At 37.5% G+C, this 13,223-nt stretch overlaps 1 pseudogene across 1 annotated transcript; it reads left to right on the forward strand.

Annotated features, from left to right (window-relative positions):
* The first annotated feature begins 288 nt into the window (after nt 1–288).
* Nucleotides 289–5,616, forward strand: LOC149816640 (putative glucan 1,3-beta-glucosidase A; annotated as a pseudogene). Its single transcript, XR_016427613.1, has 8 exons — nt 289–504; nt 613–732; nt 1,194–1,394; nt 1,633–1,791; nt 2,005–2,174; nt 2,271–2,426; nt 3,753–4,101; nt 5,350–5,616. The product of XR_016427613.1 is annotated as a putative glucan 1,3-beta-glucosidase A (transcript).
* Nucleotides 5,617–13,223: the final 7,607 nt, after the last annotated feature.

Genomic DNA, 13,223 nt, shown 5'->3' on the forward strand with positions numbered 1-13,223 from the left:
TCGAGGTTTTGACCGCCGATAATTTGCCGTTTTAAACTTTTGTCACTATACTTGGAAGCTGATCCCATTGATTGCTGGATCAATGTGATGCTAGCTCATCTTATCTTACAGTAAAACGTTTCTTTGGTCTTGTCCAACCTTTCTTTGGCCGACCGAAGGCTCGACTTTATTTGCAGGGCAGATAAGTTGAAGATTGCTGGTCATGAATCCCTGTTGAATAAAACTATAAATACTATTGCCGATCGGCCTCATACTTGCACTGAGGGAAACAACGCAGAGTTAGGTTAGGAAGGGGGGAAAGATATGAGGGACTATAATCGTTGCTCATGGTGTCTGAAAAGCCTGATAATTCTCCTATGTCATCTCTCATGTCATGTGAGGGTTCTGCACTCGAGAGAAACGCCCAGTTTTAGGTTCAAGGCCGTTAATCTTGGAGGGTGGCTGGTCACTGAAGGCTGGATCAAGCCATCGCTCTTCGATGGAAGACTCAACAAAGATTTATTGGTAAAAACATTCCTTCTCCTCTTCTTCTCCTCCTTGGAACGTTTCAGCCGTAGTAATCATTATTAATGTTGTGTGTAAGATGGTTAACGTGTGTGGTTTGATCGTCAGGATGGCACCCAAGTCCAGTTGAAGTCGACTGCATGGGGGAAGTATGTGTGTGCAGAGAGTGGCGGTGGATCCATCATTGTTGCCAACAGAAGCAACCCTTCAGGGTGGGAAACTTTCAAGGTAAAACCCGTCACTCACATTTCTCTCTCTCATATATGTATATCGAGAGAGAGAGAGAGAGAGAGAGAGAGAGTATTGGCTGCTGATCTCGATTGTACCATACCCTATAGTACAGACACCTCGTTCCATCTCATTTGTTGATTTTTTTTTTTTGTGGATCAAGCTCTACAGATATTATATACATGATATATATGGTTTATTTAGTCACAACATGTTTTATATTGCCCGATGGCATCGCATGAGCAGTGGATCTGCTCTCTCAAAGAACTTGATAGGAGATATTTCTTTAATATGCACGTAGGAAATGTTATTTGTTGGTTATGATCAGGCAAAAGAATGAGCAAGATTACGTTGTCATGTGCAATACTGTACATAACTGAAGGATCCAGATGTTTTATTTGCATGATAATTTCAATTAATGGTATTGGTTTGATGAGCGTGTAGTAATACAATGGGTGCAGTTGTGGAGGGTGACAGAGGACAAGTTTCAATTTCGAGTCTTCAATGGACGATTTGTTGGGCTCAATATTGGACAAGGATCAAGCAGCCCACTCGCAGCAGAGGCCCTTTCACCTGGGGTGTCCGAAACGTTTCAAATTATCAGAAAATCTGATGAGCCAAATAGAGTTCATATCAGAGCCCCCAGTGGAATGTTTCTGCAGGTAAATGCTTCCCACAGCTTGTTCCTCCATCAAGTGAATGTCACAAATCTCTTTCCTAGGAAAATCTCTTTTGTTTTTCTTGATAAAATATCGTGTGGAAGTATCACCATATATTAAAGTATAGAAGATAATATAAAAGTATAAACGAAAATATAACATAAAAAATAGCATTTAAAAGTGCCTTTCCCATGTTTATATCATGATAAAAATATTCATTGTCCGTGCTAATTGATGGCAGGCGAAAACGGAGGATATGGTGACCGCAGATCTCGATGGCGAGCCAGACTGGGAAGACAACAACAGAGCAGTGTTTGTGATGAACGTCTTTGGGACGCTTCGCGGGGAGTTCCAAGTAACAAATGGTTATGGACCTGAAAAAGCCCCCCAAGTCATGCATGTAAGTAATACCAAAATTATATGAATTTTTTGGTCAAAACAACCTCCTCATATGAGTTCTAACTAGGGGTTCCTTGTCCAAGAAGGTAGCAAACATTATATGTATATAACGGATCTCTCCAATCAAACAATTATACAAGTGAAATGAGAATGCTTTTTTGTGTTAGGTAGCCTTGATCAATATGTTTCTTTTGGTTTTGTTTGCTTTCCGCAGGATCATTGGAACACTTTCATAGTTGAAGAGGATTTCAAGTTTATCGCAAATAATGGTTTGAACTCGGTGAGGATTCCAGTCGGGTGGTGGACAGCCAGTGACCCTACACCTCCCGCCCCTTTTGTTCAGGGGTCCCTACAGATTTTGGACAATGCCTTCTCCTGGGCACAGTAAGCCAACAACTATCTAAAACACTATACTTTAAAATGGTTTTGTATTCTGGTGAAGTGCAATTAAGATTGTGATAAGAAATGGTGTTGATTCAGGAAATATGGTCTTAAAGTCATAATTGATCTCCATGCCCCACAATATTCCCAAAATGGTTGGGAACACAGTGCAACAAGAGACGGCACCATAGAATTCGGAGCAACAAAAGAAAGCATCTACAAAACCGTTGCTGTTATAGACTTCTTTTCATCGAGGTATGCCCTATGATCTTACATCATCATTACCAAGATTTAACTCACACTTAATAGAAGCTTTAGATTTTTAAATTTCTTAAACTTTTTTTGTCGATCAGACCCTATCGATATGATAATTAAGCATTATTTAGTATTTTTTTTAAATATAAGTATTATTTATTAGAAAACAAGTTTTCTATCATGTGATTATAACTTACATGTAGGTTTTCTAAGACCTTTAAAAATCAATAGCTTACAATGTATCGAAATTTGATGACTTAAAAAATCCAATTTTTATGTCAAAAAAAAACATGATCCAAAGCGTGATTTCTATCAAATAAACTATCTTGAGTACCCCCATAAAGAGTGATTAAGAAGACACAACCTACAACTATGATTTCTAGTATGTGGAAATAGGTGTTCCCTTAGCACCCGAGTATTATCTCTCTCTCAATAAAAATATATATATATATATATAGCCTGCAACAGTAAATGTACTAAGTGTCCATTGTTATTGGATGCAAGAGCTTTTTTTTTTGCACAAAAGACAATTTAGCATCAATTTTGACCATCGTTAAATACCTGGGCAGAAACCAGGACTTTAACATCCTTCCAAGACTGCTACTAAAGCTTTTTTTTTTTACATGCGATGGGCAACCGTGCATTTGACACTTTCGTCCATTTTTTTGCATCCACCATTACATGTTTCTATCGTTTGTATGTACAAATGACAACAATTTTTTTTTTTAAAACTTGCTTCCCGAAAACTCGCTTCGGAAGCTCGATACTCCTCCCTTTCAAAATTTGATGAGAATCTTTATTTTTTCACGCTTCTCTTATGTTTTTCACACATTTCATCTATTTTTTTTATATGTTTTCTCACTCTACTTTTTATATTTTTGTGTTTTGTCTCACGCTTCACACTCACTTTCATGTGTTTTATTTAAATTGGCAGTCATCATTTTTAGATTTTGTTCAAAATTTAATTCTTACACTAAAAAATTATGAAATTTAAGAAGTCCACTTTTATTTTAGTTTTTATTTGTGTTCCATTTCGATTCCCATTTAACTCTTATATTGTTTTTTTATTCCTTGCATCCTATATATTTTAAACTACATCGCTTCTCACTTCTCACTTCCTTTTCTCGTATCATTTCTCACTTTCTCGCTTCCACTTTCTTGATTTAAACCCTGATTTCTATTAGAAAAAGTATGTAGAAAACATGTATAAGGTCAGCTTCACCAAAAAAATGCGAAAGTAAACAAAAAATTTTGGCGCCTTCGTGTGTGTGTGTGTGTGTGTGTGTGTGTGTGTGTGTGAGGAAAGATTATTCTTGTGTGTTGTAGGTACGCAAATTCCCCAAGCCTGGCGGCAGTGGAGCTCATAAACGAGCCCTCAGCTCCTGGGGTCTCCCTTGAAGTCATCACTGAATATTACAAGGCAGGATATGCTGCGGTCAGGAGGCACTCTCCCACAGCCTATGTCATTATGTCCAACAGGCTGAGCTCCCCAGGACCAACTGAGCTCTTCCCCATCACCAGTGGCCTCACCAAAACTGTCATTGACGTCCATTACTACAACCTTTTCTCCGACGTTTTCAATGGCCTGTACAACAAAACATAGATTTTGTCTACACCAACAGAGCTGCTGATTTGAACGCTGCGACCTCCGCCAATGGCCCCCTCGTTTTTGTGGGTACGTACCTTTCATTCTCCTTTTAATTTCTTCTTGTGTTTGATGAGAGCGGATCAGGTAAAGCCGTGGGTGCTACAATTTAGGTCACAAATATACAGGTTATCAAAAATAGAATTTCAATTTTTTCATCAATAAAAAAACTACTTTTGATAATTATATCTATATATATAATTGAAATATTATTTAAAATATCAACATAATGTCTCTACTTGTCGACGTCATGTTAATGTGTATCACCCAGATCACCTTGCCTTACGTGGCTCAGCTTTGAAATCTATGGATATACCCATGCACCATTGAGGTTTAATCCGGGGTTTTCAACTCAACACCTTCACAACCCCAATGCACCAATGAGGTTTAATCCGGGGTCTTCAACTCAACACCTTGACACCACACACACACACACACCACCACCACCACCACCACACACACACACACATGCACCAATGAGGTTTGATGCGGGGTCTTAAACTCAACACCTTCACAACCAACCCCCCCCCCCCCCACACACACACACACACACACACACTGGCCACACGGGTTCGTTTCTCATAATTGTGTTTTCAACCCTTGAATAGGTTATTTTCTTAAATAAAAAAAACCTTTAATAGGTTATTGTTAGGCGAGGCACTCCCCCAACAAGCATTACGATATATAGTCACAAATTTTGTTATCGGGAATTTCTCAGCAAAGGAAAATCTTGTGATAAATTAAAAAAAATTTATACTTCTTTAAAACATCTCAAAAAAATATAATGGGTATCTTTAAATTTTATAAAACTGTAAGAGAATATATAAAAATATAAGAAAATTATTGAATACGTAAAATTCAACTTTTGCTTAGGTACCATGATAGGATCTACTCATTCTCTTTCTCTCTCTCTCTTGTGCTGGAGATTGGGGACCTTGTGTCTTGATCATGGGACCAATGCTTGGAGGCGTGCAACAAATCGCTTTCTTAAAAGCGACAGTTGCGCCACCAGGTTTGATTCCGAGTGCATGTAGGGTTGTTCACAACTTTGCTTTTGGGATACAACTAAGCCTCACCACTCATGTAATACTGGGTAGGCCAGTCACCACGACACAGTTACCCTGACCAGCTTCCGGGTGAGGGAGAATCAGAAAAACAGAAAATCCATATTCATTTGGTGAAAAACATATTCATTTTCAATAGCTTTCTCTTTTCATTAATTTCACATATAGTAAACTTTGATTTGCTTTCTATGATATATGGGAAACAAAACAAAAGGCGAATGGGTGACTGAGTGGCAAGTGAGGAATGCAACGAAAGAAGAGTTTCAGAGGTTTGCTAAAGCTCAGCTGGAAGTGTACGGGAGAGCCTCATTTGGATGGGCTTATTGGACGTTCAAGAACGTGAACCAGCACTGGAGCCTTCAGTGGATGATTGAAAACGGCTACATTCAGTTGTAGTTGTACTTCCCATGCTTTTTGTGGGATCCATCAAGAATGCTGAGATCTAATTGATCTATTAAATAAAATCCAATTATTGACAAAAGTTTTCTTGGCAAACTGCTCATACATTCTCATACCAAGTGCTTTGGAATTAGAATAAATTGTGGAGTAATTTATAAAAAGCCACCTAAGGTATGAACTATTTACCAAAAGCCGCGGTTATTACATCTAACTGCCTGCATTATTTGAATACATTTTAAATACCCACTAGAGGTGTAAAATTGCAATTTTTGTTGTCTTTGTTATGAACAAATAACTCCACTTATGCTCTTTCATTAGTGAAATCAATAATGAGGCTATTTAGCCATTTGGTTTGACTAAAAAAAGCTCAACTTTTGAAACATAAATGGAAAAAACAGTTAAATGAAATAATTGAAACGCTATATGGCTTTTTGCAACTGTCAGATAAATAAGGCAGCCGTTTTTAAATAACTCGACATTTTATTTCTAATCACCTTAGTATTTATTACCTGCTGTTAGAAGCACCGCAGAGTTACTATTGATGTTTTCCTACAAGAATACATCTTTCTAACAAAAACGTAGATGGCACTCGCTTTGGCACCATTCCCTGTTTTGGAGAGGGGGGTGGACAGGGCTCGTATTCCCGTGTATGTTGACATAACTTTGCATCTTAGTCTGGTGCTGTTGCAAAAACTTAAGCACCCTTTCTTGCTATTCTTACCTTGAAATGATGGTTCGAGGAAATGACAAAAATATCCTCTATTCAAAAGTTGGGAAACTAGGGTTCGAGAAAAAGACAAAAAAGTCCTCCATCCAGAAAGTTTGATGTTAACTATTTAAAGTACAGACGTTCCCTATTCATTAAACTCCTGTGCCATCTGTTGTAACAGTAGCTCCCATTATCAACCCAAACTTTGCCTTCGTCTCCAGTCGAGGTTTCCACCTTGTTTTTTATCTTGTTTTACAACACATTATTGCCTTCTCGTGCCTGCCTTGTGTTACAAATTATTCCTGTGTCTTCTCTTCATTTTTTTTGTCGTTAGGCATTATGGAAGAAAGCAATAATGCACAAACATTCCAACCAGTGCCATTAAGGCGGCGTGAGTAGCTTTCCATTTCATCATGCTATTGATGAAGAAGGCATGTCGTCTTGTGTGTCATTAAGGCATTGTTTGGTTATTGTAGGTAGATCTTGTTCTTATGATGGTTGGAAACTTATCAATATTTGTAAGACGTTGGGACCTATTGACAAGAATGCTTGTTTACAAATGCTAGGAAGGGTCTCTACCCCATCAGGTATCCTACATTCACTCATTATATGCATTGTATCTCAAACTGTTGTATTAGTAACATACTCCTGTTTTTGTGAGATATATTTTTGTTAGTTAATATCGATTTGTTTGCTATTATGCTCAATTTCTTCTGTATCGATTTGTAATTTATTGTGCGATATATTTATCGACCTTTTAGATATTATGGTTTTGTATTGTCGAGTTGTAAGTTATTATGCTGAACTGCCGTATCGATTTTCAATATATTATTCGATATGTATATCGATTTGTAAGATATTATATGTTTTGTAATATGTATTTCTAAGATATTTATACACAGACTTTGAAAATGTGTGCGTGCAGAAACACATCGTTATACGCATGCGGGGGCGATTTTCGCATTCATATCGCTGCTCTGTCAGCGATTTCTATTAAACTCGCTTTACAACCTCATGGATATAATGAGAGCGTTATCGTCAACACACATGTACGACATGTGTCTTTTATTGTCATGGTAAGTGACAACTCGATGCTCAGTATAAGCAAATATCAAACCGCACTTGCTTTGATACTGTCATTCATTAAATCGTTGCTTTGACTTGCTTAACCTTATCGGTATCCGTTGTTATATGCATCCTGATTAAATCGTAGTAAACGTATGTGCTTGCTAACGCAAATTGATATATTGCTTACAAAACATTCCACTGTCTTCTCTTCTTTTTCATTGTTGTTAGGCATTATGGAAGAAAGCAATGATGCACAAACATTCCAACCAGAGCCATTAAGGCGGCGTGAGTAGCTTTTCATCTCATCATTCTATCGATGAAGAAGGCATGTCGTCTTGTGTGCCATTAAGGCATTGTTTGGTTATTGCAGGTAGATCTTGTTCTTACGATGGTTGGAAACTTATCGATATTTGTAAGACGCTGAGACCTGTTGACAAGAATGCTTTTTTACAAATGCTAGGAAGGGTCTCTACCCCCATCAGGTATCCTACATTCACTCATTATATGCATTGTATCTCAAACCGATGTATTAGTAACATACTTCCATTTTTGTGAGATATATTTTTGTTAGTTAATATTGATTTGTTTGCTATTTTGTTGCCAACACAAATTAATATATTGCTTAAAACATTGTTGAGCTTATCATCAGGTTGTAATAAAAATGATGTAGCTCAATCAATTGAAAGATTTGGAGAATTGAACATCTATACTAATGACGCAACTGAAGAATTGAACATCTGCACTAATGATGCACATGAAAAGAAGGGTGCAGGCATTAGACCCACTCTTGACTTGAATGTTCCAGTAGAAGAAATGCAATTCAATAATAAGGTAGATTACCATGACAGTACACATAATAAAAGTGTAGGCACCGGGAATGTACATGGAAGTATACTTGACTTGAATGTTCCAGTAGAAGAAATGCAATTCAATAATGAGGTAGATTTTGATGTCAGTACACATAATAAAAGTGTAGGAACTGGGAATGTACATGGGATTACACTTGACTCTGTTCCTGTAGAAGGAATGCAGTTTAATAATGAGGAAGTTGCATATAAATTTTACAACGATTATGCCTTAAAAGTTGGTTTGAGTGTGAGAAGGTTTTCTTGGTCAAAAAATGCATAGGGTGTCTTGGTTAGAAAAACATATGTTTGTTCCAAGCAAGGTTGGAAGAAATCAATGGAAAATCCAACAAGGAGCATGCCAGAATCAAGATATGGATGTCAAGCGAGAATGGTTTTGAGAAGACATCCGAATGGAAAATTTGTAGCCCGTACTTTAATCAGTGATCATAATCATGATTTATCTGCATCATTTATGACTCCTATGCTAAGGTCACATCGTAAAGTAACTATAGCGCATGCTGCAATGGTTGAAATAGCCGATAGCGCCGGCATTGCACCAAGGAAGACATACAATTTGTTTACCCACATAGATGGTGGTCGCGATAATGTGTCATTCACACCTTTGGATCTAAGAAACCACTTGAGAATGAAGAGGACAGATAACATGAAGAATGGAGAAATATGTTCTTTGGTTGATTACTTACAGAATAAATCAAGCAATGAACATGGTTTCTTTAGTGCAATGCAAGTGGATGAAGATGGATATGCTGTGAATATGGTTTGGGCAGATTCAAAGTCAAGAGTAGATTATGAATGCTTCAATGATGTGCTTGTATTTGATACTATAATAAAGATTAATGTTGAACAGTGGCCATTTGCGCAGTTTGTCGAAGTGAACCATCACGCACAGAGTTGTATATTAGGCGGGGCGTTTTTGTATGACCAGACCAAGAAAAGCTTTGAGTGGTTGTTCAGAGTATTTACACAGGCAATGAACGGAAAACAACCTGAAGTTGTACTTACAGATGGTGATCACGCAATTGCGGCTGCAGTGCTTCATGTGTGGTCAGATGTACATCATCGCCTATGTTTGGGGCATATCTTTCAAAATTCAGCAAAGAACATAGAACACATATTTAATCAAAAGACAGGGTTTGACAAAAAGTTTACAAGGTGTGTACTTCATAGCGTAGACGAGGTCAGCTTTATGTCAGTTTGGGAGGAAATGATTAAGACATACGACCTTAAAGATTGTCCTTGGTTACAAAATTTATATGCAGAAAAAGAGAAGTGGGCATTGGCATATGAAAGACAATACTTTTGTGCAGGTATGATAAGCACACAAAGAGCTGAATCTATGCATGCCACGCTGAAGAAAACCATGTATTCATGTTTAACAATGTTTCATTTCATGAAACAATATGAATTATTTGTAGACGGTCTAAGACAGAATGAGCTTGAACAAGACGTGAAATGCTTCAATACACGACCTCTAACTTTTGGCATGAAAATATTGATGCGACTTGCAGCTCTGTATACACTAATTGTATTTGAATGGATCAAGAAAGAGATGTTACATGTCATGAATTGCAAAATAGAAGGACTTGTGCAAACCGAGAATATGCACAAATACCATATTTTATGGCAGGACGAAAAGCATCACGAAAGGAAAGAAGCACATGTCACGTACAATGTTGACAACAGAAGAGTTGAATGTTCGTGCAAAATGTATGAATTCAAAGGTATTTTATGTTGTCATGCATTAAAGGCAATCAATCAAGAGAAGATACAAGAAATACCTGAGTCTTACGTAATACGAAGATGGAAGAGACGTGCAAAGATTGAAATGCTTGTTATGGACAATGGGAGTAAATCTGGTGTTGACGAGAAGTGCCACATAGCCTCCTGTTACCAACAATTATGTAGGTCATTTATGCATGTTGTTGATTTGGCATCGAGAAGTGAAGAAGGTTATGTATGCGTGAGAAAAGCTTCAATGGAGTTACTTGAAAACGTGGAGTTAATTCACCTTAAGTTCGTTGCAGCGAATGAGAAGATAATGGGATCGAACAGCGTAGGTGAAAATCATGTTTCGCTTGACACTCCTGAGAAGTTGCGCCAAAGCATAAAAATTATCTTCAACAAGTCAGTAGTGAATGTTGTTGATTATGATGGACATATTCATGAAGTGAAGGGTATCAAAAGAAAACTTTCCTCTGGTCGCAGTCGTCGGAGGGCAAAGGGTGCACTAGAATTGGTTGGCAAGAAAAGGACTAAGAAACAACCAACCTGTAATAAAAAACAACAAAGCCCTTCGAATTAACAGGTATGTAAGACATTATATTGCTTCTCATTACGTGAAGCTTGTCAATATCTAACTCGTGTAATGTCCAACATGCAGCAATACCCTACAAAAGTAACACAAAACATTGAAACCTTCATTCCTCTCGACCAGATTTCCTGCAACGATAGCTTCAGTTTTACAAGTCTTTTGGTATGTAATCAATGTTGGGAGGAGGTTTGCATTTCTTGTGAAACTTAATGCAGCGTCATATATTTTCTATTTCATGACAGGCTCTGATGCATTCGACAGATATGTATGGGACACAGGAATCTCGTGTGGGATATTAATTTAGTTGTCATGCCTCTTTGCATGACCTGATTTCCACATTGTCGGATTTCTTAAGAATTTATAGTGATTTGTCAGTGATGACTTGTGGTCTGTGGTTGGATTTGCTTAAATCGATAGATAGCGATTTGTGGCTTCTGCAGAAAGTCGATTCATGACATCACTGAATGGCGATTTGTGGTTATCGTTGAAAAGCGATTTGTGGCATCGCAGCATAGTAATTTGCGGGTATTGTTGGAATGTCAATCCAAGCGGGTTGAGAAGGGTTGTTCAAGTAAGCTTTATTGGGCCATTGATCAAGGTTGCGATGCATTTTATGATCTGAGTAAGCTTTCACCTGTGTTGTTCAGGTAGGTGGTTGCACAATGTTGGACTTGTGTAATGATAATAAAAAGAAATTGTTTTATGATCTGAGTTTTTTTGGTTGATTTAAACAATTTCTTTATTTATTGAATTGTGATTTACATCCAATAAATAGAATGTGTCCCAACATAGCTGCCAATCTACTTCCAAGATAGTGTCATGTTCACAAGTTATGAGTGCCATTCTTTTTCTTTGTACTTGTTTTTCTTGACAATTTTTTTATGGTGCATGTTCGCCCCTCGTAACTAATAATCGTTTAAGCCCTGATCGACCAGAAAAGTCGTTGGGTCTACATGATAAATCGCATTAAAGTATAAACATCTTGTAAAATAGATTATTATTTTATTTATCGTCATTTGCGCTTTACAAGTGTTTTGGTATGTAAACAATGTTGGGAAGAGGTTTGCATTTCTTGTGAAACTTAATGCAGTGTCTTATATTTTTTATTTCAATGTTGGAAGGAGGTTTGCGCTTTATAAGTATTCTGATTTACACAATGATTAAAGCCCTAATGACGATAAATAAAAAGGGCACTCATAACTTGTGAACATGACACTATCTTGGAAGTAGATTGGCAGCTATGTTGGGACACATTCTATTTATTGGATGTAAATCACAATTCAATAAATAAAGAAATTGTTTAAATCAACCAAAAAAACTCAGATCATAAAACAATTTCTTTTTATTATCATTACACAAGTCCAACATTGTGCAACCACCTACCTGAACAACGCAGGTGAAAGCTTACTCAGATCATAAAATGCATCGCAACCTTGATCAATGGCCCAATAAAGCTTACTTGAACAACCCTTCTCAACCCGCTTGGATTGACATTCCAACAATACAATGATTATCACTATGTTGTGATGTCACAAATCGCTTTTCAACGATAACCACAAATCGTCATTCAGCAATGTCATGAATCAACTTCCTGCAGAAGCCACAAATCGCTATCCAGCGATGCTCATAAATCGTTGTCCAGCTCACAGCACAAACTATCCAGCGATGGCAACAAATCGTTGTCCAGCTGACAGCACAAATCGCTTTCCCGCGATAATGTTGCAAGTGCCTTTTTGGTGAGTGCAATTTGTTATCTTAGGGAGTTATTAGCTATTTTTACAGCAACCAAAATGTTAATTGGTAGGGCAGGTTTAGCTATTTCGGTTGTTGTTCTCTTTAGCTTTAGCAATAGTAGTGAGGTACTACAAACCAAGCACATATGAAGTTTTCTGCATTTCTACGTTTTATTTTTTCTGTAAGAACTTTCATTTCTGTGTTGCTTCTCTAGTTTTATTGCTTATTTTACCAAGTGAATTCAATATATTCGTTGTTGGTAATATAACTATTATACCCATGCCTGGTCATATTGCTCTCATCGTCCTCTTCTTCGGCGCCATGCGTGGACGAAGATATCGATGCCACCTTTGCAATGCAGCTACAGAATCGACGTCGTCGGTCAAATATAAAGGAAACGTCCTTTCACATGCCGCCCTTTTTCGAAAACCACCCGCAAATTAAATGGTTACGTTTTAAATAATTAAAAAACCGTCGTTTTGACTTCATATTATAACAATAGTTGAGTGGGAGATTGACCCGACCCGAACAAACCCGTTTTCCAGGTATGAATAATCTTTGACGATTATTGTATTGATTATCATATATGGATACATCGATATATTCATGCCACATACTTTCCTTATCGGTTTTTTAACAACAAACATTCATTATCGCTTTATACTAGTATCATTTAACACTGCAAAACGATGTTGACTTACACCGTTTACAAAGGTTGATTATTACAGCACAAATCGTTTTTCCGCGATAACCACAACTCGCTATGCAGCGAATACGAAGTCGACTTACGCAGTTCCAAGCGATAACCACAAATCTTTGATTTATCATACATTATTCATTGATCACTATGGTTGAGCAGTAGATCTTTTGGCTCATAAATAGTGGCACAAGTACTGGACGGTGTGATTATCTTCTACTTCGTGAACCAGCAATAGTCAAACCGAAGGTTCCTTTATAAACTTGGAGTTCCTCCCTCGAACATGTAACCAGCTACATAG

Source organism: Nuphar pumila, chromosome 14, assembly GCF_984573655.1.
Source record: "Nuphar pumila chromosome 14, dmNupPumi1.hap1.1, whole genome shotgun sequence".
Lineage (NCBI taxonomy): Eukaryota > Viridiplantae > Streptophyta > Magnoliopsida > Nymphaeales > Nymphaeaceae > Nuphar > Nuphar pumila.